The sequence below is a fragment of the Bos indicus genome, chromosome 10, assembly GCF_029378745.1.
Source record: "Bos indicus isolate NIAB-ARS_2022 breed Sahiwal x Tharparkar chromosome 10, NIAB-ARS_B.indTharparkar_mat_pri_1.0, whole genome shotgun sequence".
Classification (NCBI taxonomy): Eukaryota; Metazoa; Chordata; class Mammalia; order Artiodactyla; family Bovidae; genus Bos; species Bos indicus.
In genome coordinates, this window is record NC_091769.1 from 55,410,723 (window position 1) to 55,434,847 (window position 24,125).

At 35.7% G+C, this 24,125-nt stretch overlaps 1 long non-coding RNA gene across 1 annotated transcript in view; it reads left to right on the forward strand.

Annotated features, from left to right (window-relative positions):
* The first annotated feature begins 15,121 nt into the window (after positions 1-15,121).
* The window catches only part of LOC139185264 (uncharacterized), a 126,911-nt gene continuing 117,907 nt past the window's right edge, over positions 15,122-24,125 (forward strand). The window contains exons 1-2 of the long non-coding RNA XR_011568868.1: positions 15,122-15,209; positions 16,217-16,310. This is a non-coding gene — a long non-coding RNA (uncharacterized lncRNA). The remainder of the gene's footprint in view (positions 15,210-16,216; positions 16,311-24,125) is intronic.

Here is a 24,125-nt window from a genome sequence, read left to right on the forward strand (position 1 = left end):
ATCATATTTCTTATCTCTTAACTTCAGCAGAGCTCAGCTTTCTTCATTAGCTTTGTCCTTGGAGCGTCTGGGTGAGAACAAAGCTTCAATTTTACTCAACAGACACCAAGCGTCCAGTCCAAGGACCATCTCCTACCTCAATAATGCTATTTATTTCATGAGAATTAAAAATATAAAATACTTAAGTACTTAGAACAGTTTCTGGCATGTAGTATGTGCTTTTTAAACAAGAGCAATTATTATTAAGGAAAGAAAATAGCTCAGTTGTCTAAAAGATTTCCCAGTTTCTGTGTTCATAGTAACCTGCAGATTAATCACACACTATCATCCACCCCAGCAAATAGCTTATGGCTTATTTGTAGCTTATGGCTACAAAGAAAATATTAATTCCAAGTGTGTGTGTGTGTGTGTGTGTGTGTGTGTGTGTGTGTGTGTGTGTATATATATATATGTATGTGTATATATATATATAAAACAAATTGCTAAGGCCAATGGGAATAGTTAACTCTTGGAAAAGGGATGACCTCAAAGATAGAGATGGGTACTTCTGGTGGTCAATTATTACCTATTCATCTTAAAGAAAAGTCAGAGTTGAGCAATACCCATTAGTGGAAAAACTTGACTTATAGTAGTTACAAATAGGCCTCTTCTAATTGCACAAGTACCCAGTGTTCCCAGAAAGGAATCTACTTGTCAGTAGCTGGATTGGATTAGACCTAATACTAGACCAATCATTGCTCAGAAGATTTGATCCTAAAGAAGTGCCAGGCCAGACCTCGAGCAAGTTTGTGCTGGGTGTGTATGCTGGCATCTGCCTGATAATTCTAATCCATTTGAGGGATAAAAAAGCTATAGTAAAAGCCAAATGCCCACTGACATATTCAATCAAAGTTTCCTCATGTCCTGAAAAACACCCGGATATTAGTTATCCAACTGTTTCTAGGAGTTCAGCCATCATTGTCTGGCTTTTTTTTTTCCCCTGTGGTAAATGCAGGATGAACTAATAGCCCTGCAGACTGGTGCTAAGCAGCTTTTAAAGGAAGAGTAAATGTCACTTAGGATTACATTTCCAATCCTTGTGTCAATCAGCCGGACTTAACAGAACCCTGAGAGCAGGCAGGAAAAAATAGATGTCATTAGTGCTAGGGGGAGACACAGTGTCTTTTGTTTGTATGTTTCATCTGTGGAAGCCATCTCATAATCTCATCTGTTCTTTCAGTGCTGGTGATTTCAATAATGAAGGTTGAAACTTGATGCATAGAAATTCATAGCATGATGTACTTGCTGATTATTCTTAATCTGCCCCTCAGTCTGCATTCTCAGCTTTACCTTATTCCTGTGTTCAGGTGGCTGACCTCCATGGATTGTATAAACCAGCTCTCTTGCCTTTCAGCTATTGGTTGAAATGGCCAGTGGGAGGAACCAAAAGGAGTTTGGTGCATGAGAAGAAAGAGGCTGGAGTGTTCATTTCTTTAGTCCACTCTCTGTGTCTCTCTGCTTGAGGCCACAACTCCTGTTGGATGGCCCTTCTTGGAACTTTGAGTAACATCAACTGACCATTCCCCATACTTGCTTCCTGTTGTCCCAGGATGCCTAAACATCCTTTTTGTTTTCTCTTAACTCTGTCTTTTGTGAATCTTTATCTTATTGACTCTGTGCTATCATCCCTATTGAATGGGTTATTTCCTGCTGTGACACTGTTTGCAAATGATCCTAAAGGAGAAAGGATGGTTCAGTGTCCTCACGGATTTCTACTGGGTTTTGCTACATGCCTGTTAAGAATTAGAAAGTTTAGTAACCTCCGTTCGCTATATTCCTGACTATTGGCTCACAGCCTGAGGGTAATTGAGTACTTGGCAGTGTGGTGAGGTGAGCACAATGCAGACTTGAGAAAAATAAGACATATGTGGAAATTAACATTTTAAAATAACCCATAGGGCAATAAAGATTCCATGAGGGAAATTGAAAGTATTTTGAACTGAATTAAAATGAAAACAAAACATAAAATGTATGACATGAAACTTTTGTCAGGATAAACATCTAACTTGTGCGTGAGCATGCTCAGTTGTGTCCAACTCTGAGACCCCATGGATAGTAGCTCCTCTGTCCATGGGATTATCCTGGCCAGGATATTGGAGTGGTTTGCCATTTCCTCTTCCAGGGGATCTTCCTGACTAGGCAATGAACCCATGTCTCCTGCATCAGTAGGTGGATTCTTTTACCACCGAGCCATCTGGGAAGCCTCTATGTCTAACATATAAAAACAATTATTTAATATACTTCTATAGTCTAGCAAAGAATAATTGGAAAATCAAATTTTTTAAATTGCCATTTAAAGTGGCATCAGAGGACAAGAAATCACCAGGGATTGTTAGCTGACAAAATACGCGCAGCCTGAGAGTTGTGAGTTAAGTTTAAGTTGGGGCAGAGTGAAGCCCAGGAGACAGTATTTCAGATAGCTCTGAGAAACTGCTCCAAAGAGGTGGGGGGATGGTCAGTATATATGTGATTTTGGTAAAGGAGGAGTGCATGCAATTAAGCATATATTTTTTGCAGAAGGTTTCTGGAGCAGACATCACCATGAAGGATTTCAGTACCTTTCTATGTATGAGGAGATACAAGAATTGGGCTCATAAAATTGTCCCCTGAAAATATCTAATTATCTGAAGACCTGTTCTTCCAGTTTTTTCCAGAGCACAGAGGGCTTCATCTGTGCTCTTCATCCTGGGAACTCCTTTCAGGGGGAATTGAAGATCAGCAGCTCATAACTTAATCCTTGTAGAGGTAGATGGCAAGTGCCAATTTGTAGGTGACAGGATACATTTAACAAAATATGTGCTTGACCTATATCCTGAAAACGACAAAATATTGCTGAAAGAAATGAACACAGATTCCTGGATTGGAAGATTCGGTACTATTCGGATGTCAGTTCCCCTCAAAATGCTGTGGCAGATTCACTGCAGTGCCAGTTGGAATACTTGTAGTTTTTATTTTTTTTTTTTGAGAAATTGAGCTGCTTCTAAAATTTACATGAGTATGTAAGAAAAGAGAGAAGATACAAGGGAATTAGAATATCCTAAATAATTTCTAAAAAGAAAGAGTAGGATGACATACTGATTTAAAGGATTTCCATAGTTATAGTAATCAAGATAGTGTGGTATTAGTATAAGAAGAAATATACATCAAGGGAACACAACAGAAACAGAATAGAAAATCCAAAAATAGACACACATATTGTGTATGTATTTGTGCATAAGTTGAGAATGTATGTATTTCATTTTTATTTTATTATAATTTTTTAAAAGTACTGCAATCTTTATGCTATAAGCAAACATGACTTCAAAATGTGTCAAAGATGTAAAAGTTAAAACTAAAACAACTTATCAAAGAAACAGTAGGATAAAAGGATAAAATATTCTTGACCTTTTTTATAGAAGGTCTGTTAGGACACAGAAAATATGCTTCACAAATGAAAAAAGTTGATAAATGGACTAAACTAAAATTTAAAACTTATGCTCACTAAAAAATACCCTTGAAATGAATAGGCAAGAAGCAGAAGACAAAGATGAAATTGAATGTATGTGTGTATGTATCTGTATATGTGTTTGTCAACCTATTTATAAGACAAACTAATTAAAAATGAGCAAAAGATTTGAGCTTATCTTGCATTTATAGGAGTATACAAATATGCTTTTTTATCACTTACCATTAGGGAACTGCAAAGTAAATCTTCAGTAAGATGTGAAGATTGCCCACCCAATGGAATGACTTATATTTAAAATGCTGATAATAATATGTTGGAAAGGATATAGAGCAATTGGAACTTCATATTATTGTTTTTAAAAATGTCCAATCATAACAACCACTTTGAGAAACATTGTAGAAATTTTTATACAATTAAATAAATGTACACTTAGGATAAACAGAGGTGGCACAGTGGTAAAGAATTTGCCAGCCAATGTAGGAGACACAAGAGATGTGGGTTTGATTCTTGGGTTGGGAAGATCCTTTGGAGAAGGAAATGTCAACCCACTGTAGTATTCTTGCCTGGGAAATCCCATAGTCAGAGGTGCCTGCTGGACTAGAGTCCATGTGGTCACCAGAGTCTGACACAACTTAGGGACTAAATCACCACCAACATACTATACCTTAATAAAGTTGATTAAAAATATAATTAAGAATATATACATGTAGTTTTATGATTTATGTTATGATAAAAATGCTGCTACAAAAGAAGAATTTCTTTGTCCTTAAAATTTGACTAAGATAATTCTAAAAACTACAGAGATTCCTATTATCCTCAGAAATATCCCTCTGCTTCTACAAACACACACTCAGAGTTTGATTTATAATAGCAAACAACTTTTGTGTAGTGCTCTATGAGACATTTTTTACATTCTACAAAGCTATTGAGATAAGTTAATGATGGATTCTTTGGTAAAGAAAGGGTAGAATGATCTATATAAACCTTCCATTTAAAAAAATACAGTGTATCATGTTTGTGTCATTGAACTTTCACTGATTTTTAATTAGTTTGTCTTATCAATAGGTTGAATACATACACAGATACATACACACATACATACAATTTCACCTTCGTTTTCTTGCCTATTCATTTTCTCAAGGGTAGTTCTTGGTGAGCAGAAGTTTTAAATTTTAATTTAGTTCAATTATCAACTTTTTTCTTTTGTGAATCATGTTTCTGTGTCCTAACAGATGTTCTCTACCAAAGTCAATAAAATTTTATCCTTTTTATCCTACTTTCTTTGATAAGTTGTTCAGCTTTAACTTTTACATCTTTGATATATTTTGAAGTCATGTTTGCTTGTAGCATAAGGTAAAGATTGACATTATTTTTGTCTGGGCTGTTAAGACTTCTCCTACCACTGTTAACAAAGGAAAAGTGGTCCAAGAAGTATGCAAAGGTTTGCAAAGTTTTAGGTTTACTAGGTTATGATGGAGAACTTCATCTTCGCGTCCATATTAACTTACTGTTTAATTGGGCATTTAACTCTACACTCTAGGAGCTTCCTTGTGAAACAGTACTCTGTATAGGCATTCATTCAAGTTGTGAATACAGTTGCATTGCTGGAAAATTACTGGGATGATGAGTTCCCCAACTAGGAAGTTAAAATTCAGCCTTAAGAGTCTTCAGTTCAGTTCAGTTGCTCAGTCGTTTCCGACTCTTTGCGACCCCGTAGACTGCAGCACACCAGGCCTCCCTATCCATCACCAACTCTCAGACCTTGCTCAAACTCATGTCCATCAAGTTGGTGATGCCATCTAACCATCTCATCCTCTGCTGTTCCCTTCCCCTCCTGCCTTTAATCTTTTCCAGCATGAGGGTCTTTTCCAAGGAGTCAGTTCTTCACATCAGGTAGCCAAAGTATTGGAGTTTCAGCTTCAGCATCAGTCCTTCCAATGAATATTCAGGACTGATTTCCTTTAGGATGGACTGGTTGGATCTCCTTGCAGTTCAAGGGACTCTCAAGATTCTTCTCCAATACCACAGTTCAAAAGCATCAGTTCTTCACCATTCAGCTTTCTTTATAGTCCAACTCTCACATCCATACATGACTACTGGAAAAAACACAGCTTTAACCAGATGGACTTTGTTGGTAAAGTAATGTCTCTTCTTTAAGGGCTTTAGAGACAAACTCAACATAGAATTTCAGTGCACCAAATAGGTAGTATTGTACTGAAAGAGTAAAATAAACTAAGGCATTTTTCTTTTATTGTGGGGAGGTCAAGTTAATAAGTATGCTTTATCGTAAAAAAAGAAAGAGCACTTTCAAAATATTAGCTCCTTCTAATAAAAAATTAGATAAAGAAGACTTTTTTTTTCATATTAACATGTTAAGGTTATGTCATTACACTGAGTCAAAGTGTAATATTATGAAATATCTTGATTAGGCAATTTTTCTCAGTCATTCTGAGTAATTGCAAGAATCTTTGGGAAGTTAAATATAGGTAGATTCCATCATGACTTATGATTGGATGTGATTTCATAGAACTGATGTGGGTTAATATAACAATCTAAGAGAAAAAGGAACCGCATTTTGCCCCTAAGAGGAATGTTCCCCATTACCAGGTTTTTAATCTCAGAGTTGAAAGTAAAACTGATGCAGAGAGAAGGTTAATAACTTGCTCAAGGTATATAGCCACCTAGAAGCAGAATCAGAACAAAGAGTGTCATTGATATAATAAAGAACAAAAATCCTTGAAATTTCTGACTCCTATTACATTTAAAAATTAAAGCAGTTGCCAAATATCTTCTATCATTTCTTTGGTGGAGAACATTACATTAGTCAGCTACATGTTGTTTCCTATACACCCTTCCATAGGAAGGTGAGTGCATCCGGACTCTATCTGACTCCTTAGATGTGCAGCCACTCAGTCATGTCTCACTCTTTGCAACTCCATGATCTGTAGCCCGCCAGGCTCCTCTGTCTGTGGGATTATTCTGGCAATAATACTGGAGTGCATTGCCGTTTCCTTCTCCAGGGGATCTTCCTGAGCCGGGGACTGAACCTGAGTCTCCTCTGGCTTCCACAATGGCAGGTGGATTCTTACCACTGAGCCACCTGGGAAGCAGCCCCATGGCCAGTTCACACACACAGGGCCGCCTTCCATGTTTGTGGTACCCAACTGCCTGACCCACACTGCCTCTTCTGAAACCAGATTTTATCAGGCTAAGTTTCTAGATTTGTATTTGTTTCAGACATTGAGTATTTTGCTCTTTGGCTGGAATTGTGAATGTTAGCAGTTTCCAACTATGTATTATAGTTTCACCAACATGAGAAAATTTGACTTCTTGATTTGGATGCTAAAGTGAATTCCCAAACCCATGATAGGCAAGCCGAGCAGTGTTCTTTGTGCAGACAGAATGTCCTCTGGGTCCTTTTGCAGTTTCTCAGAATGTTCTTACTTCTGGTTACCACTGCTGTGGTATCTGTCTGCTCAGTTTGAAAGTGGTTGGAGAAGACTGAGCCAAGTGGGTGGAAACTAGATCCAGATAAATGGATCATCTAACAGGATTAGATGGTGTTTAGTGTAACCATCTGACAGGACACTTTGAACAAAGAACTCAGAGGTGGAACTAAGTGTCATGTGAGTGGTGGGAAATGAGTGAAGAATACAACAAGGAGATCAGCAAACAATAAATGTACGGAAAGTGGACTTATGCCCAATGTGCTGCCAATTTCTGCCTGCATTGAATTCTAGACGAGAATTGTAGGTAGCTCCTCAGGATGGATTCAAAATAAAACAGAACAAAAGGAGAACAATGTAGTAATCTTGTCAGGTTCTAGGCTAGGAGCAGAGAATGAAATTCAGAAGAAAAAGCAAATATCAAAGCCATTATTAACAAAAATAATAAGAGTTAGTAGTTCATACAACACCAAACTCATAATTGGTATTTATCATGTACCTCATTATACTTGTGGGAGCAAATTTGCCCATCAATAAGATAGTTATTATTGTAATTTGGAGATTAAAATTTAACTTGATACATAAGCTGTTACTAGAGAAGTAGCTAGTCCATGGAGGATGTATTATTATGCCTAATGTAGAACAGAAAGGACAGCCTACCTGGAACTTGGAAAAAAGAAGGGGAGGCAGGCAAGTTTCCTTTTTCTTCCAACTCAGTCCTTCACCCCAGCTGAACTTCAGATATGAGAGGCTTCCTAAAATCTCAGGCTTCTCTTCCTGGTGAGAGAGTCATCCTGAAGGACTATAGGTCACACAATTGGAATCAAAATGTTACTACATTGGCAGCTCGGAATTTGAATGAACTAGACTTGTCCAAGGGAGAAGGCAATGGCACCCCACTCCTGTACTCTTGCCTGGAAAATCCCATGGGCGGAGGAGCCTGGTAGGCTGCAGTCCATGGGGTTGCTGAGGGTCGGACATGACTGAGCGACTTCACTTTCACTTTTCACTTTCATACATTGGAGAAGGAAATGGCAACCCACTCCAGTGTTCTTGCCTGGAGAATCCCAGGGACGGGGGAGCCTGGTGGGCTGCCATCTATGGGGTCACACAGAGTCGGACACGACTGAAGCAACTTAGCAGCAGCAGCAGACTTGTCAAAAGAACCATGGAAATAATCAAGAGATAAAACTCTTGAAACTTATAACTCATATCAGAGATTTATAGCCCCTGCTGCCAAATAGTGAGTCTTAGACCTCTCAGAGGACATTTGTCTGGTCATCTTTGGATACTGTACTGAGATGTGGGAAAGTGGGAATCTCTGGGGCTCTTTTCATCCTGTCCTCTGTCCTGCTGCATCTACGGGGAACTTCTGACTTCATTTGATATGCTTTTGCTCATACATTCAAGAAACTTTGAGCTTCCAAACCCTAAGGATACAGAAGTCAAGGTTTAATAATGGAGATAGATAAGTAAACACGGGCATAAGATAGGAAAGGGCCATCTGGGTGTGTTTGTGTTGGGGAGGATACTGAAGTTTCCTACAAAAATATGGACCTGAGTTAAAGGCAGGCTGCTGGGAGCTAACTAGATGAGAAAGGATGAGGACAAAGGTATTCTAGACTGAGGACAGAGCTTGAAGTCAGCTTCCACTTGGACATTTTGTTTAATCAGTTTGAGAAGATGTTTACAATTTCATGAGTATATTTGAAAGACATTTATTCTCTGAAAGCTTTCTTTTTCCCTCATTCAAAAATAAGTGAGCTGTGCTTTGTATAGAGGCTGAGCATGGCAGAAAGTCTGAAGGAGAAGAACTTGAAACACTTTGTGTGACAGGTCTTAGGAAACTGAAGGAATTGGTGAATCTGAAGAGTGGATGGGTTTATTAATAATGACAGAAGGCTTTCTTGAAGGAGGTGGGTAGGGGCTTAAAGAGTGCCTTCTGTAGATTTCTTAAATCAGACTGGTTTTATCTGTTTCAAAGGAGACAGAGTTTATTTGATAAGGATATGTGGAATTCCTCATCCAGCAAGGAGGCTTGAGAATGTGGATAGGGAGCTGGCTGTCCAGTGGGAAATACATGCAGTTTTATGTTCAGAATTCTGTGTTCACTGAACAACCATAGTGTCCAGAAAAAAAATGTGTTAAAAAAAAAAAAAAAAAGACATCCATCTCCAGACCTCAAATTCTCTCCCTTGCACTGTGGCAGATTTCAGGACAAGGTCTTCTGTAAGTTATAAATATATATGAAAGGTTCATCAGAGCCACACAATGATTGAATGTACTAGGAGCCATTAAAAAATCAAAATAGGACTTAATACTTACAGGATGAGGAAATAGATATATTTGTATTTGTTCAATGAGTAATTTAATTAGCTGTTAAAAGTTTTGTTAAACATTTATTCATCCTGTTTGTCCATGATTCTTCAGCAGTAAAACTCCAACTATCTGAGTGACATAAATGAAAAGCTAGCCTCAAAATGCTGGATGATATTTTTCTCTGAGATGACCTTTAGCAAGTGCCAGGCTTTGTTCTTTAGGAGTTGTAACACTCATTACATACTTCACACACCCTCCACATCAAGCTTCTTATGTTACTTGAGACAGGTCTCCTGTCTCAAATAAGAGACAAAATTAATATTAAAGAATGTTCTTTAAACAAGGTGCTAAAAATTTCTATCTTGCCATCTCTCTTTAGAGTTTGACTCAAACATTTTTTCATAAAACAAAAGACAAACTTATTTGCATCTCTATTTAAAAATCTCATCAAATCTCTTCTTTAAATGCTGTTCAAAATATAATGTAGTTTTCTGGAAAAGGGGGAAAGGAACTAATATTTAAGTGCCTAGATTGTACCAAGGGCATGATGTGTTTTTTTCCTGATCCTCAAAACAAACTCAGGAGGTGGGTAGTAGACTCTATTTGCAAAGGAGGAAATTGAAAGTCAACGGTAAAAATGATTGTTCAGGGTCACATAGTTAATGCTAAGTAAGGATTTGAACTTGAGTTTGCATAACATCAAACTTCTTCTTCCTTCTTTTAAACACTCTGTCAGAGGGAATCCCCAAACTTTAGGCTGCCATGGACTCTAGAACTGCGAAGAAAAGTGTTAACATATACTTATGTTTCAGGAAACAACTTAGCATCTAGCATCTCAAAACCACTGAAATCTAGCAACAAAACAAAACAAACACCACCACCACCAACTTCAGTTTAAGATAAATCTTTGTACCTTCTCCCAAAGTATGAGAGTTGAGATGTTTTGTTCAGTTTGAAAATACCAACAGGAAGTGAAATGACCATCTAAATTCAGAAAAAATATATATAAAATTGTTAAAACAAATAATACTCAATCTCATAACAATACCCAAAGAAAGAGATATATTTGAATCATTTAGTTTTCTCTACCAGGATTCTGAAATTATATAGCCTTTTGATAACCTTTGCAGTAACATATCCTGTTTAATAGTAACAATCACACATGCTAAACATCCTTGAAGTAACTGTGGGCACATAAGAATAGTAAGGGCTCTTACGGGATTTTTTTTTTTGAGTGGATGATAGTTAAATATTGTGCTAATGAGCATGCAAAAAGCTTTTACCGAGTATCTGAGTTAGATGTCTTTATGTCAAGCACACACTAAGTAAGAGGTAGAAGGATCCGAAGAGAAAAGCAAAGGTCAAAATCAGCAACAAAGTCTTAGCACAAAGCCCATTTATGAAAAAAGAACAAGCTATAATATTTGACATTAAATGCAAAGGAAAATGTAATGTAAAACAAGCAAATTCCCTGGGGAAGTGTTAATTAAAGGGGTATTTTAAACTGTGTGTATTCAGACAGGATCTCAGTCTCACTAAGCACTTTTTGAAGCTTTACATGCTTCTTTTATTCTGGGAGTCCTTTTATTTTTTAATTTTTATGATTATGTTGGATAAAGATGCATTTATGGAACATGTACGAATACTGAAGGATTTGCTTGAGAATACTTGAGCTCTCTATTTCCTGTTCTAGACTAGGCTAACAGATGTTTATTTTCTCAGGAAATTTAAGTTTTTGTGGACTTTACTGGCTATTCAACTTTTCTATAAATGCTTTAGCCTTTGCAAAGGCTACTGCTATCAAGAAATAAGAGATAGTGTTATTGGTTCAATTAAAACCTCTTACCTACCTGACAGAATTCAGTTGTCTGGTTTTCAAGATTTAAAAAGTATCTTTGAAAATTATTATTAATGCTATAGAGATTGAATTAGGGTCATGTTCCTAGGGTCATGCTACACTGCTATGTTAAGTCTTTGCTCTTATTCAACTTTACCTGTTTATTTCTTCCAGTTACTTCCTTTCCTATTCTTCCCAAAGTAGCCAATTTAATGAAATAGATCTATGCAAATATGTGTATGTGCATATTTTAATGCAAAGGAAATATTTTCTCAAACAGATAACTTTGGGTCATGTTTTTTGGAATTTGAAATATTTACTGCATTTTAAAACTTTTCCAAATTTGTGAAGTGAGCTTATTTAATTAAAAAAATATATATATAAAAATTGTTATTAATGCTAATTGTATGAAATATGAAACACAGAACAGTAAAATAAGGAAAATGTAATCCATGATTCTATCACTTATTAATATTTTAGGATATTATATATTCATTTGTTTATTATAGCTATTTAATCTGTCTCTTTCCACATATACACCTATATTAAGACCCCTTTTTTTAAAGAATGGCATAAGAATGCAATAATGAGCAAAATATATAAAATTCATGCTCTTTGAGCATCTAGTGTGTGTTTTGAGAGAGGGTACAGGTAAATAACAAAATAACCACACAAATAGGTAATTGCCAATGTAATTTGATGCTATGAGGGAAAATATATGACACAAAGGGATATTAAGAGGAAATATCAGATGACTATGAAGAGACAAGAATATATGATAATGAGATATTGAGTCAACTGGATCTTTATCAAATAAATTCCTTGGTAAAAAAACATTTGAGATGCTTAAGGATGCTGAGACCAAATGGTTAAGTGTGGAATAAAGAGAAAGGGGAAAAAAAGGACTTCAGGGAAAGGAAACAGTCTCTTCCAAGACTCCAGGGGAAATGCAGAAGGTGCATTTGATGAGCATAAAGAAAGAGAATCTGGAGCACAGAATACAATGATGAAGAGGCACAAGACAACAGCTTTTCTTTTAGGTTATCTATTTTGATCTTTATCATAAAAACAAAGGAAAATCATTAAACTGTTTTAAGCAAAATGGCAACCCACTCCAGTACTCTTGCCTGGAGAATCCCATGGAGGGAGGAGCCTGGTAGGCTACAGTCCATGGGGTCGCAAAGAGTCGGACCCGACTGAGTGACTTCACTTTAAATGTCACTGACTTTAAAATGTCGTACTGCCTGCAAAGCTACAGTGTAGCTTGAAGGAGACGTCAAAATTGATTCAGGGAGAAAGGCTTTTAGGTTTTGATAGTAGTACATAAGGCTGTGACAGTTGTGTAGACCTTGCTGGTACTGGAGAGAAAAAAGAGGTGGGCAAATTTTAGAGATACCCAGAAGCTTAAATAGATAATACTTGGTCATGGATTGGGTGTGGGAGATTAGGGGGATTGCCTTATTTTGCCCCCCAAGTTGTTGGCTGACCTTAAGTCAAAAGAAGATAAATACCGTGACAGAAAAGAGTTAAGGTTGTTGAGTTGGAAGGGAAGTTTCTGAATTTAGCTTTGGTCATAGCAAAGAGTCGGACACTACTGAGTAACTGAACTGAACTGATGCTGAGTTTAGTGCTTCAGACTTTTATTAGGTTCAGTGTTCAGTTCAGTTCACTCAGTCGTGTCTGACTCTTTGTGACCCCATGGATTGCAGCACACCAGGCCTCTCTGTCCATCACCAACTCCCGGAGCTTGCTCAAACTCATGTCTGTTGAGTTGGTGATGCCATCGAATCATCTCATCCTCTGTCGTCCCCTTCTCCCCCGCCTTCAATCTTTCCCAGCATCAGGGTCTTTTCCAGTGAGTCAGTTCTTTGCATCAGATGGCCAAAGTATTGGAGTTTCAGCTTCAGCATCAGTCCTTCCAATGAATATTCAGGACTGATTTCCTTTAGGATGGACTGGTTGGGTCTCCTTGCTGTCCAAGGGACTCAAGAGTCTTTTCCAACATCACAGTTCAAAAGCATTAATTCTTCAATGCTCAGTATCAATAAGCAATTGGATATGGATATTTAGGGTTCACAGGAGTAGTCTATGCTGGTGAAATGTATTTGGGGGTCCTGGGCAAGATGGTAATTGAAGTTATAGGTATGGCTGGCTGTACACAGCTGAGATTTTCTCTTTCTTCCTACCTTCCTTCCTCTTTCCCTTTCTTTCCCCTCTCCCTTTATTTTTGCCTCTCCTTTTCTTCCTTCCTTCTGTCCATTTGTTTGTCTTATCAGTTCCTCACTGAAAGTGATAGTGCCAAAAGAAGAATGTTTAATAAGATTGTGACCAAATGCAACTTTATTATTTTCCATAGGAGCTATAACTCTTTCTAAAGGTTGGATATAGGATTAAAGGAATTAAGGTTGTTTTAAATATTTTTGTTACACTAACATTTATTACCTCATGTATGCTGTAGAGGAAATAGCATATAACCAGCTAGGATTAGGTTCCATTCTATATAATATTGACTTGAGCACCCAGTAAGTTATTTTTATTCATGTAAATGGAATCTAGAAATTGCTCTCTGGGGTCAGGGTATTGGTTCCACTACTTAAGGGTTCCAGGCTTAGAATATGGACCTTAAAGATGCCTTATGGTCCAAAACGGCTGCTATACCTCCAGCCATCACACCTGCAATCCTGGAAGCAAATATAAAGCAGAAGAGGAGGGCACTGTTGACCCACAGCTACAAGGGAAGCTGGGAAATATCATCTTTTAAAAGGGCACTTTGCCATTTGAAATAATGTCTTTTTTTTAATCATCATGACAGATATTTTATTTTTTTTTACTTTACAATATTGTATTGGTTTTGCCATACATCAACATACATCAAAATAATGTTTATTCTCTCCTTCTGTTAGTGAAGAAGAAGAGGACAAGGAATATGGATAGACAGCTAGATCTCTTTGCCACGGAATGTGTGGAGATTGGGTTTAATTCTAGATGCTTCTGTGAATGGGCTTTATTATCTTTTAAAAGCCCTATGTGAAGAATAAATGACATACAGTGTGTGAAAATGTTGTTTAGTAAGTGATACATTGCAATATTAGCCACTGTTATTTCCAAATTGACTAGCTCTATAAGTATTTGAAAAGCCATTCAGTTTTTGTTATAAATATTGAAAGACTACTTGGATTTCCAAACTAATGCTCTAGAAATAAAAGTTATTCTTCTAAATGTATGAGTGCTGCTCTTCCATAGTTATACTAAATATAATTTTATATCTTGCTTTCCTGTTTAATATTACATTCTAGGCATTGTCTCATGTTTTTGCATAATGTCCATAACCATCAACTTTAGTGGTTGTATAAAACAACAAAACCATTATTTTGTAAATTTGCTGCTACTTCAGTAATTTTTATGAATGAAACAGAGAACCACACCTCCTTTTTCCTTTGATTCATGCATTATTGCAGTCTTTTACTATTCCAGAAAAGAAACTTTCATGGAGTATATTAACATTTTGAATCACTATGTTGTACACCTGAAACTAACATAATATTGAAAATCAACTATACCTCAATAAAACAATAGATGAGCAAACAGGAAAAAAAATCCCAGAAAATTATTAAATACTGTAGAAATTAAAAAATTTTGTCTTTTCCCTTGTTTTAAAGGGATCATTTCTTGTGATAAGAGTGATTTACTCCTATTTTCTCTAAACTTTTATCTAGTATATATATTAAATTTCATAGTTTGCAGCATCTAATGGGAGAATTATTTAAATTTTGTGTATCAGTGTGATTTCTGAGGAGAAATCTATTCCATATATATATATATATATATATATATATATATATATATATATATTGCAATGCTGCTGAATAGTTTGAAATAATTTTAATTATTAAAATTTAGATTACTAGTCTGTTACTTGTGACATGTAATAATTATAGGAACACACATATATATATATATATTTGCCATGCGCCACTACTTCCATGACTGCCTTAAAATGCTGCATGTGACATCCATGATTATCTTCTGTCTTGTCTAGATGACTGCAAGTGGAGGAAGTGTGCTAACATCACCGTTGAAGGAAAAGTTGCCAAGGAGTCAAACAACTTGCATCCAGTTTACCGTAAGTAATAAACCTTTATTGTTTTCACATTCTTGCTACAGAAGCTAATGCTATTTATCCTAACATGGTTGGTAAGTAAAATCTTGCCAGAAAAGTGGACATTTCATCCATGCTTTCACATTGAATACTATGGATTTATAAACTTCTTATAATTTTAAGCCTCTGTGCTGTTATTTTTCTTAAAAAGTTGTACCTTTTGCATTTTCAATTTTGTTTATTATTTTGCCTATCTTTTCACTTTTCCAAAGAGTGAACGTTGCAGTTGATTTTATTAGCTTTTAGTGTAAGGCTACTATGGCCTGTATGTTACCTCTTTGCTCCCTTCCTCCCTACCTAGTTAATGATATTTCCTTTTTGGCAGAATATTTGATTAATATTTAAAAAATATCCCATACAGGCTTGAGAGAATATGTGTACTGTTTATAATATTTTCAGGTTTCAAGAGTGACTTATCAAGTCTTTCTAGTCTAAGTGTATTATTCAAATGTTATGTATTTTTTTTAAACTATATTTTAGTGTGTCAATATCTTCTAAAATTTCAACCAATGTTTGATTTTAGTTCTTACTCTTGGTCCTGGATTTGCTCAATTTCTTTCTTTTATTTTTAATTGAAACACTTGACATGCAACATTGTGTAGGTTTCAGGTGTGCAGCACATTGACTTGATGCATTTGTGCTTTGCAGTATGATTGCAGTATAGCTATCACCTTTATCACATCATAAAATTATCGTTTCTTTCTTGTGGGATAATTAAGATTCTCTTAAAATATCTGGTTTATAATACAATATTGTTGTCTATAATCACTAAACTATGCATTAGATCTTTGGAATTTATTCAACTACTAGTTGCTACTTTGTACCTTCCTACATCTCTCTTATCCCCCAATGCTTGGTAATCATCATTTATTCTGTTTATAATGTTTGACTTTTTCAAGATTTCATGTATAGTGGTATCATACAGTGTTGGTTTTTCTATGTCTGACTTACCTCAGCATAATTTCCTCAAGGTCCATCCATGGCAGAAAGTCCTTCTCATGGTTGAACGATATATCATTGTATATGTGCTTATCACGTCTTACCCAGTCATCCTTTGAGAAACAGGTAAGTTGTTTACATATCTAATCTGTTGCGAATAATGTTGTTGTGAATAATGTTTACACATGGAAATGTATATGTATTTTTGGTATCCTCTTTTTGTTTCCTTTGGGCATATACCCAGAAGTAGGACTGCTGAATCATATGGTAGTTCTATTAATTTTTTAAGGAAACTTCATATTGTTTTCCGTGGGGCTGTATGAATTTACATTCCCACCAAAAAGGTTTTCCGATTCTCTACATCCTTGTCAACACTTGTTAACTCTTGTCATCTTGATAAAAGTCATTTCACCAGTATGATGTCGTACCTCATTGTGGTTTTGATTTGCATTTTCCTGATGATTATTGATATTGACCACCTTTTTATGTAATTGCTGGCCATTTGGATGTCTCATTTGAAAAATGTATACTTAGTTTCTCTGTCATTTTTCTTATTTACAATATTGTATTAGTTTCAGGTACACAGCATAGTGATTCAATATTTTTATAGCATATACTCCATTTAAAGTTATTAAATAATAGCTGTATTTCCCTGTACTGTACAGTATATTCTTGATACTTAGTTTATGCATAGTATTTTATGTCTCATAATCCTATACCCCTATCCCCTCGCAATTGGTAGTCATTTGTTTTCTCCCTATATCTGTGAGTCTGTTTCCGTTTTGTTACTTTATGTATTTGTTTAATGTTTTAGATTCTGCAGAGAAGTGATTACACGCAGTATTCGCTTTCCTCAGTTTGACTTATTTCACTAAGCATACTACCCTCTAGGTCCAACCATATTGTTGCATATGGCAGAGTTTAATTTGTTTAATGGCTGAGTAGTATTCCAGGGTGGGTGTGTGTGTATGTGCGCAAGCATCATACCACATTTTCATCCATTCATTTGTTTATGGGCACTTAGTTTGCTTACTTCAGTTCGTTCAGTCAGTTCAGTTCAGTCGCTCAGTTGTGTCCGCCTCTTTGTTACCCCATGGACTGCAGCATGCCCGGCCTCGCTGTCCATCACCAACTACTGGAGTTTACTCAAACTCATGTCTATTGAGTTGGTGATGCCATCCAGCCATCTGTTCCTCTGTTATCCCCTCTCCTCCCTCCTTCAATCTTTCCCAGCATCAGGGTCTTTTCTGTCTTGGCTCTTATAAATAATGCTGCTGTCGATATTTGTGTGCATGTATCTTTTAGTAGTTTTGTCTGGGTATTTAACCAGGAGTGGAATTGCTGGATCATATGGTATAATAGTTTTATTTTTAGCTTTTTGAGGAACCTCCATAGTGTTTTCCATGGTAGCTAAGACCAATTTACCATCCTGTCAACAATATATAATTCTCTATATCCTTGCCAACATTTGTTATTTGAGACTTTTCAATGATAGCCATTTTGATGGGTGTGAGTAGATATCTCATTGTGGTTTTAATTTGCATTTCTCTGATGATTAGCAATATAAAGCATCATTTCATTGTATCCATTGGCTACCTGTATGTCCTGTATGTCTATTCAGGACTTCTGCCCATTTTCAATCTTTTTTTTTTTTATTGATACTGAATTGTATGACCTGTTTATATATTTTAAACGTTAACCTCTTGTCAGATACATGGTTTGCAAATATTTTCTCTCATTAAGTAGGTTGTTTTTCCATTTTGTTGATTGTTTCTTTCGCAATGGAGAAGTTTTTTTGTTCAATGTAGCCCCATTTGCTGATTTTTAGTTTTTGTTGTTTTGTATTCTTGATGTTATATCCAAAATATCATCACTGAGACCAGTATTAAGGAGCTGCTTCCCTATATTTTCATGTGGGACTTTTAAAGTACCATGTATTATGTTTAAGACTTTGATCCATTTCAAGTTAATTTAGGGAAGTAGTGTAAGATAGAGATTCAATTTCATTCTTTTTTTGCTTGTGTTTATCTAGTTTTTCCAGTACCATTTGTGAAGAGACTGTCCTCTTCCCATTGAGTATTCCTGGCTTCATTTTCAGATATTAATTGTCCATATATGTGGGTTTTTTATTCTAAGCTCTCTCTCCTGGTCCATGATCTATGTGTTTATATTTATATCAGTCCCATACTGTTTTAATTAATTTAGATTTATAGTATAGTTTGAAATCAATAACTGTGTTGCTTCTAGTTTTGTACTTTTTTCTTATGGTTTCTTTGGCTTAACCCAAAGTTGGCAGAAGGAATTAATTAATGTTCAGGGTGGAAATTAATACAGGACAGAAAAACAATAAAAACGATCAATGAAACTGAGTTTGAAAAACAGTTTTTCAAAAAAATAAACAAAATCGACAAATCAGTAGCTAGATTAAGAAAAAAAATAGAGGACTCAAATAAATAAAATCAGAAATGAAAGATACTATGATTAATGATACAGAAATATATTGGATCATCAGAGACTATGGTGAACAATTATATGCCAACAAATTAGATTATCTGGAGAAATGGAAAAACTTCTAGAAACATAAAACCTGCCCAGACTGAATCAGGAGGCAATAATAAACTGAACACACCAATAGTGAGTAAAGAGATTGAATCAGTAATCAAAAACCTCCAACACAAAATAACACTAGGATCAAATAGCTTCACTGGTGAAATATAACACAATTTTAAAGAAGAATTAATGCCAACCCTTCTCACAGTCTTTCAAAAAATTGAAGAGAAGGGAACATGGGGACACTTCCAAACTCACTTTATGAGACTAGAATTACCTTAATACAACAGTAAGATAAGAAGATTATAAGAAAACTTAACACTAATATCCCTGATGAATGTAGATGCAAAAATTTTCAAGAAAATATTAGCAAGCTGAGGTCAGGAACACATTAAAAGGATTCTATATCATGACCAAATGGGATTTATCCTTAGGGTACAGAAATGATTCAGTGTATTAAAAACTCTGCTGCTAAGTTGCTTCAGTCGTGTCCGACTCTGTGCGACCCCATAGACAGCAGCCTACTAGGCTCCTCTGTCTCTGGGATTCTCCAGGCAAGAATACTGGAGTGGGTTGCCATTTCCTTCTTCAATGCATGAAAGTGAAAAGTGAAAGTGAAGTCTCTCAGTCGTGTCCGACTCTTAGTGACCCCATGGACTGCAGCCTACCAGGCTCCTCAGTCCATGGGATTTCCAGGCAAGAGTACTGGAGTGGGGTGCCATTGCCTTCTCTACCCTTGTGCTAAATGTTCATGTAGTCTATTTCACACATTTGGACCTATGTGAAGAAGGCTGAGTGCTGAAGAATTGATGCTTTTGAACTGTGGTGTTGGAGAAGACTCTTGAGAGTCCCTTGGACTGCAAGGAGATCCAACCAGTCCATTCTGAAGGAGATCAGCCCTGGGATTTCTTTGGAAGGAATGATGCTAAAGCTGAAACTCCAGTACTTTGGCCACCTCATGTGAAGAGTTGACTCATTGGAAGAGATTCTGATGCTGGGAGGGATTGGGGGCAGGAGGAGAAGGGGGCGACAGAGGATGAGATGGCTGGATGGCATCACTGACTCGATGGACGTGAGTCTGAGTGAACTCCGGGAGTTGGTGATGGACAGGGAGGTCTGGCATGCTGTGATTCATGGGGTCGCAAAGAGTCGGACACAACTGAATGACTGAACTAAACTGAACTGACAGCTTCTTTGGGATATAAAACTTATGAGTGGAACTTGTGAGTGCAGTCTTATTGCTTTTTCAATTAGCTGTTCATGTGTACACACTCACTGGCATTTTTGGAAAGTGAATATCTCAATAGATTTTCCAATGGAAAAAAAAAGCACTTTAGAGTTTATTTGAGGTTCTATACATATTTTGGTCAGTTTTGGCATTTTTATATTTTTCCATGCTTTTATCTGCCTCATCTGGTTTTTAGAGCAGTTTTGTTCATTATTCCATTTATTATTATATTTCTTTTGGGCTCATTGCTCTTCTTTTCTGTATTTTATGCACTAATATCTTTTCTCCTATTTTTCTTCACTAGTCTTGCCACAGGTTTATCTATATTATAAGTCTTTTCATAGGCCCAGGTTTTGATTTTGCTCAACTTGATTATGGACTTTTTTGTGAGGAATATCCAGGTCCCTGATTTTAAAATTTTTTTCTTAACCTTTATTTTATAACTTTCTTCTTAGTTTCTTTGGCCTATTTTCTTACTTGTCTTATAACTTCTTGAGTTGGATACTTCACTTATATTTTTACAAATTTCTTATTTTTGAAATAAATATATTTAAGGCTATAGATTTACTTACATGTATTGCTCTCATATACAAATTCTGACATGTAGTGTTATCACAATTCAGCTTCAAGTATTTCTTCCTTCTTTCCTTTATTTCTTCCATAGGGCAAAGATTATTTGGTAAGATGCTAATTTTCAAACACATATAACTCTTAGCTTTTACTTCTTAAATAATTTATATTGTTATTGCTTTTGTCAGAGAATATATTCAGTGTGCTAGTGATCGTTTGGAATGTTTTGAATTTACCTTTATAGGCTAGTAGTTATTTTTCTGTGCTGTTTGCTCAAAAGCAATTCATATTACTCATATTACTTATATGTAGGATATAGAATTGTCTTCTTAATATGTGTTTAATATCTTGGATTTACTGATTGTATTGTTGAGATCATTAATGTCAATGACTATTCTGGAGGAATTTATAAATTTCTGAGATGGGTATAACATTAAATTCTCCAAGTTTATTTTCTGATTTGTCTTTTTAATGATCTAGTTTATAGGCTGTTGCTTAAATATATTTTAATATAGTCTGTATTGTTAAGTGAATGTTTATAATAGTTATATCATTGCCCCTCTTTTTTTCCCCTTGAACTTCAAATTGGAATCAAACAATCCTAGTTTAGATCTTGGTTTCCTTAATAGCTTCATGACATTAGGACATTTACTTAAGCATTCCAAGCCATAATTTTATTATCACGAAAGCCATAACCTTTCTTTCAAAGGTTATTATAGTATCAACCTCATAATGGTACTGTGAATATTAAATAAGTTGATGCATTTAAAACATTTAGAATAGTGACTGGCATATTCTAGCTCTCAGTTAATGGTAGTAATTAGTCATTAAGCATTGAGACCAATAAAACTCAAAGGTCAATTAACTAAAAGAACTAACCACTCAAGGCAGAAATATTGATGAGGTAAACATAAATAATTTATTATATTAAAGAATTATTATAATAACAAATATGAAGTGAAAACAGCTGGATCTTAAAAATATTCAAAATTTAAATAATAGACTTAATTTCTCCAAAACAAATGGAAGACTGCAAAAGGCCAGGAAACTGAAAAATAGAACAAAACAAAAAAAGCCAAATCCCCCAGATATAAGTGTGTTAAATTTCTTGACTGTTAATTCTGAGTTAAAAGTTATTTTGTGCATGTATGATAATAATGACTATAAATGACTATTTTGCTGTTCAGTTGCTAAGTCATGTTCGATTTTTGTGACCTCATGGACTGCAGCATGCCAGGCTTCCCTGTCCTTCACTATGTCCCTGAGCTTACTCAAACTCTTGTCGAGTCGGTGATGCCATCCAACCATCTCATCCTCTGTTGTCTCCTTCTCCTGCCTTCAATCTTTCCCATCATCAGGGTCTTTCCCAGAGAGCCAGCTCTTTACATCAGGTGGCCAAAGTATTGGCGTTTCAGCTTCAGCATCAGTCCTTCCAATGAATATTCAGGGTTGATTTCCTTTAGAATTGACTGGTTTGGTCTCCTTGTAGTCCAGGGGACTCTAAAGAGTCTTTTTCAGAATCACAATTCTAAAGCATCAATTCTTTGGTGCTCAGCCTTCTTTATGGTCCAATTCTCACATCTGTTCACAACTGTTGGAAAGACCATAGCTTTGACTGTACAGACCTTTGTCATCAAAGTGATGTCTCTGCTTTTTAATACACTGTCTAGGTTTGTCATAGCTTTTCTTCCAAGAGGCAAGTGTCTTTTAATTCTGTGGCTGCAGTCACCATTCACAGTGATTTTGGAGCCCAAGAATATAAAATCTGTCTGTTTCTACTTTTTCCGCATCTATTTGCCATGAAGCGATGGGACCAGATGCCATGATCTTAGTTTTTCAAATGTTGAGTATTTAAGTCAGCTTTTTAACTCTCCTCTTTCATCCTCATCAAGAGGCTGTTTAGTTCCTCTTCACTTTCTGCCATTAGTGTGGTATCATCTGCATCTCTGAGGTTGTTGATATTTCTCCCAGCAATCTTGATTATTATTAAAAAGCTATAAGTCATTCACATAATTTTAAATGGAGTATCTTTCTTACAAATTATTTCAGAAGAAAAACTTGAGTAAAACATAGTCAATGCCCCCCAGTATGTTGAAGAATGGAGAGATGGAGCCCCAGGACAGAGTCTTTGGTACTAAAGAGCCACTATTACCAACTTTTATTTGGTGCTGCACCACTGGGAAACATCTAGTTGTCAGAAGGTTTTCTCTGAACTCTCAAAGAGAGGCTACACTGGATGGACACTATCTCTTTAAGCTGTAAAGTTTAGCCTTGGGAGTTTAGAAGGGAGAGGAACAAAGGAGAGGATCATCATGAATATGTTTACACCTATTTTCACAGTGTTTTCAAAGTGCTGGGCCAGTTCAGTTCAGTTGTTCAGTTGTGTCCAACTCTTTGCGACCCCATGGATTTCAGCATGCCAGGCTTCCCTGTCCATGGGATTCTCCAGGCAAGAATACTGGAGTGGGTTGCCATTGCCTCCTCCAGGGGATCTTCCCGACCCAGGAATCAAACCCGAGTCTCCTGTGTCTCCTGCATTGCAGGTGGATTCTTTACCCACTGAGCCATCAGGGAAGCCATGGATATAATGTCTTCTTAGATCTTGTTAATGACATGGATGAGGGATTGTTCAAACTATCATGTTAATTCTTGATCAACTTTTTCACATTTTTTCCCAGAGAGATGTTTTGCCTTTTTTAAAAAATTATTTCTATTGAAAGAAAACATCTCTAAATATATTTATTATCACTGGTATTTCTCTTTTGTGAATTGCTTAGTGATAATTTCCTGCATTTTTCTAACAGTTTTTAAGCAATTTTTAAAAATATGGGCCATAATGTAGTTGAGTTTATTAAGCTTGTTAAAATATTTTTTATTTTTCACCTTTGTTCTTTTAGTCATTAAAAAGTTTAAAATTTTAGTTATGTGTAAATTTATCTTTTATGCTTGAAATTTTGTTTTAAAAGTTGTTCCTAAAAAAAAAAAAAAAGTTGTTCCTAATTTCTCTGTGGTGAAGTTAATATTTTTCTTCTAAAATATTAGTTTGACTATTAATTCCTAGGTGTTCAATTCATCTGGATTTCATTTTAGTTTGGCATTGAGATCTAGTTTAATCTATTTCTTTACAAATACAGAATATATACATTTATTAAATCTATATAATGTATATATATATTTTAATATATTTTTAAAAGTCTACACTATGCAACTTGATATCAAATTCTCAGATATTCATAGATCTGTTTCTAGGGAATCTATTCTATTTATTTGTCTATTTATCTACCTTTTTGTAAAGTGGGGCTTCCCTGATAGCTCAGTTGGTAAAGAATCTGCCTGCAATGTAAAAACATACATTATTTACTACAGCATTATGACAAATCATGAAACCTGTTAGAAGTGCACAGCTGGGTGGGTACTTGATCATTCTTCAAAATTGCCTTGACTATTCTTTTGCTTTCATATGAATTTTAAAATTAGTTTGTAGTCAATTAGAAAAACATATTGTTTTTTCTTTTCTTTTTTTTTGGCTGTTATGCTTTTAATGAATGGAGGGAGATACAAAATGCATCAATGCAAAAGAATGGTTTACATAC